The following is a 4,082-nucleotide window of genomic DNA, read 5'->3' as shown; positions in this document are numbered from 1 at the left end:
TCATGTTGAAATCTATTCCAACTTGGGAAGCTCTAATGGATAATAGTTCCTCATATGAAATCAAAACCTGCCTCTCTAAAACTCATTACTCCTAGCTGTACTCTTTGAAACAGTAACTCTTCCTTCAGGATACCCTATCTATGCTTGAAGGCCAATTACTTTTATCTAAACCTAAACCCATGCATAAGATTTCTCAGAGTTCTTTTACTTGACCCATAGGACTATACAGAATCATTACTCTTAACTCATTAATACAGCTATATCTCTCTTAAATTGTATTACAAAGAAATGAACACAATATTCTAGATGTGATCAAAGCAGCAGACGGGTCAACAGGGGCAACAGGGCTATTATTCTTTGTTCTGGGCACTACATTAATAATTGAAAATCAAGTCTCACTAATTCTTTGCCTACCATATACTGATAAGACTAGTTAACTAATATACAAGTTTGATGTGTTTTCCCAAGTATAAAAAAATGCTTCCCTGTGATTTAAGTACTTTATTCCCCCAAAGACAGTGTCAACTACTATACTACTGCCCAAATAAACACACCACCATCTTGTTCATTTTTGCCTCCATTTATTAAGCTCACTCATTTTGTTTATATAGTTTTTACATTCAGAGAACATATTACTTGAGAAATACACGAAAAATAAAAGCTGTTAATATGTACAAACTTGGTCTTTTAGATTTAGTTAGCTTTTTGAGAGCGGAAGAGTCAACCGTTCTTTGAAGCAAAGCACCAAGTATATCTATCTTCAGCACTATACAAAAGCTGGGACGACATTGCGGTTGCCTTAGGTGTTCTACACATCCAAACAATCTGAAAATCACAATGAAAAGATGCTGTGACTCTACTAAAGTGACAAATACAAGTAAGTTAAGCTTCAATTCTTCAGTTTGATTTTTAAGAGTTTTAAAAGACTTTGCAATGACTCTCAAGTAGGGATAACAGGGGAAATGTCAATACCCAACTACTTTAACTCATGTGGACACAGATGTAATTAAAGTACAGTAATTCACTCCCATCATCCTGCAAGTAGTAGAAATTATAACCTACAACACTAAAGTTGACATTAAGAAAGCATCAATATTGTTAAGCTATTACGGACATTTTTATACACACAGCATAGACAACTTACTTGCTACCACATTCTAGCATAATTAGCCTCACACAAATTAAGAGATAAAAGTACGAAATGGTGCGACATTTTCAGATATCCTAGAAATTAAGTTAAACTTTCACTGTACTTCATACCAACTCCATACATTTTCTCCAAAATGCTTTGCTTTTTTGGAAAAAAATGCAGATTTATTCCCCAAGGGCAAACAACAAGGAACCATATTTTCAGTGGCACCAGTTCCCTTTCACATAGACATATGTTTTTTGTTACTACAAACTACTAAAATCTCAAAGAACTAGTAATATCAGAGACACACTACTGGCACTACTATGTTGTCAATATTAAGCTAGCACAATTAAACAGAACATTTTAAATTTCAATTTCCCAAGAAAGTATCAGATGACATAAGCAAAGTAAAACATTTTTGATGAATATCTCCTGCAAGCTGAAAGTACAGCATTTCTTTCAAATTATTTAATTCATATGCCAAAAATTTGCCTTCATAAGCATTCACAAAGCAAACAATTTTGGCCTCAAAATCCTTGAGGCATAAGCAACTCATAATGTCCAACTTGGCCTTCTTGCTTCAGTTGATACAGTAAGTCTTCCTTGCGCCTTTTTCTTCCAACCACCAGGTATCTATCATGCCCCATTCCATGAGATTTACTCTTAAGACCATACTTCTGAGCAATCTGATGTATCTGCTTTCGCTCATCACTGGTAAATTCTGTTGAGAAAGTTAAGTTTGTGTGGCTTGATGAGCGGGCGTAGTTTCTGATGATTTGTTCGATATCTCTCTTGGAAATTCTATTTGGCCTTTCCACATCGAGCCCAAGGCCTTCTCTTTTATGCTGCTCTTTGACTGAGATGGGCTCACGGATGCCCTCACCACATTTTCCCAAACCTCCACCAGTCCAGCCCATTTTTCTCAACAGCTGATTCCCAATATTGTCCTCTTTGATCTGTTGTTGATAAGCTTCTTCTGCTGAACGGCCCCGAATTTCATTTCTTGAGATCACAGTATCAATAGTACCTCTCCTCAGGTTGTTAACCACAGTTGGCTGAGTCCTTTTAAGGATCTTTACAGCTTCTTCTGCGGCATCATGCTTGACACTCTTCTTTAATCCAATTGCTTCAGCAATTAATTCTTTCTCCAGAATTACCTTACATTTCCATTGAAGGCCAGTTAGCCTTTCAAAGACATATTCAATAGTCATTTTGTTGAACTGAGCCGTGTCATTTAGAGTGCATACAGGATTTGAGGAATTCTCATAAACGACAAGGTCCTTTAGATCAGTCTTTCTTGAATATCCCTTAGGCGAATAATCTATTGTTTGAACTTGTGTGGCTGTAATGTTGGACTGTGTTTTTTGCAGAATACTCAAGGCCTCATCAGCAGCTGCATGTTTACTTGTCTTTTTGCTCCCATATCCTTCAGCTAAGCATTGACCTTCCAAAAACACTTGACAGCGCCATAAACGATTTGGCATCATATCATATTTGTATTCAATTGCCACTCTGTTGAAGGAGGCAGAATTATTAAGGATACCAATAGAATCACTTGCATTTTCTATGAGGACAAAATTAGCCCACTGTCTGAAATTGGCAATAACAGAACTAGAACTTAACTGTCCAGGTCCATTCTTAAAAGACTGAAGATCTTCTGAGGGTTTTAGGGCTGGCGGAAAATCATAAGAAGATAAGCCAGTTGGAAACACCACTAGGTCTTCTTGATAAGTATGTCTATATTTCCTTCTTACAACTCTAACTTCAACAGATTTTTGCAGAAGTTTTATGGCCTGCTCTGTAGCTCGATCCCTAGATCCATTCTTGCTGCCAGCATAACCTGTAGTCAAATAGACACTCTGGCACCTAACTTCACAAGCATAGCCATCAGTCAGGAATTTCTTGCTTCTGGGGATATCCGAGGGTGCGATTTCTTTCAAAGAAGCATATATATACTCAGGATTTGTCTTGCATGCCTGGATACAACGAGTTAATATAAATGTATAACTCATTTTCTCAGGGCCAAGGTACAACTCTGACTCTGGAAGATTTCTCCGGATAGTTGCAGAGAGTCTTTCAATCAAATTTTGTTTTGCGGCAAGCATTGACTCTGGCAATTTTGTTCCTAAGGAAGATTCCCCAGAAGAGTAATAGCCCGGACGCTGAAATGCACTACTTGTGGCCGGTTCTCCAGTATTTGATATCATTCTGGGTACGGCAGGATGAGGCCGACTCTCTCGGGAACCATACTTTCTGTGGCTGTCTACTGGCCATCTAAAAGTGTCAGCCTGTGGATCTGCCCATGGTGCATCTGTGTCCATGGGATCATCCCTCCTCTCCTCTTCCTTACTACTAGCAACAAAATGGACAGGCTCAAAGCGGGGGAATCTAGGGACCGCTTTCCTTTTAGTACCACTCAGCCCCGCATATGGGGAGACGGGTCGCTTCTGCCCTTTGGAGGTCTCGGGCACCACCAGTTCATAGGAAGGTATGTCACCGATATGGATGCCTTCCGCCATCTGGAGGATTTTTTCCATCAACTGGGGGCTATACTTACAGCCCAAGAAGACGTGATTCGTCCAGGCGGTAGAAAGAGACTGCAGCTGATCAGACTCGCCGGGGCCGGTGTAGTTCTGCAGGTGCCGGGAGATGAATTCTCGCCGCAGCCCCCACTGCCGGTCACTTTCGTGGCTGTAGCGCCATTCAGCCACTGACACCTCCTGCTTTCGCTCCGGCTCAGGCTCCGGCTGCGGCTGCGGCTGCGGCTCGGGCGGCGGCGGCGGCTGTGGCTGCGGTTCGGGCTCGGGCTCCGGCTTCTGCTCCAGGTCAGCCTCCTGCGGCTGGGACTGCAGCAGCCGCGGAAGGGAAGGCTGCTGCGGCGGAGGCGTTGGCGGAGACAGGAAGTCATCCCCCAGTAACAGGCGCTCGCCCGCCATCATCGCCTCCTTCT

The 4,082-nt window shown here is 41.6% G+C and overlaps 1 pseudogene; it reads right to left on the bottom strand.

Annotated features, from left to right (window-relative positions):
* Positions 1-561: 561 nt before the first annotated feature.
* Positions 562-4,071, bottom strand: LOC114044428 (annotated as a pseudogene).
* Between the last annotated feature and the right edge of the window lie 11 nt (positions 4,072-4,082).

Source organism: Vombatus ursinus, unplaced genomic scaffold (assembly GCF_900497805.2).
Source record: "Vombatus ursinus unplaced genomic scaffold, bare-nosed wombat genome assembly UNPS02014773.1, whole genome shotgun sequence".
Classification (NCBI taxonomy): Eukaryota; Metazoa; Chordata; class Mammalia; order Diprotodontia; family Vombatidae; genus Vombatus; species Vombatus ursinus.
This window is presented reverse-complemented; position numbering and strand designations above follow the sequence as displayed.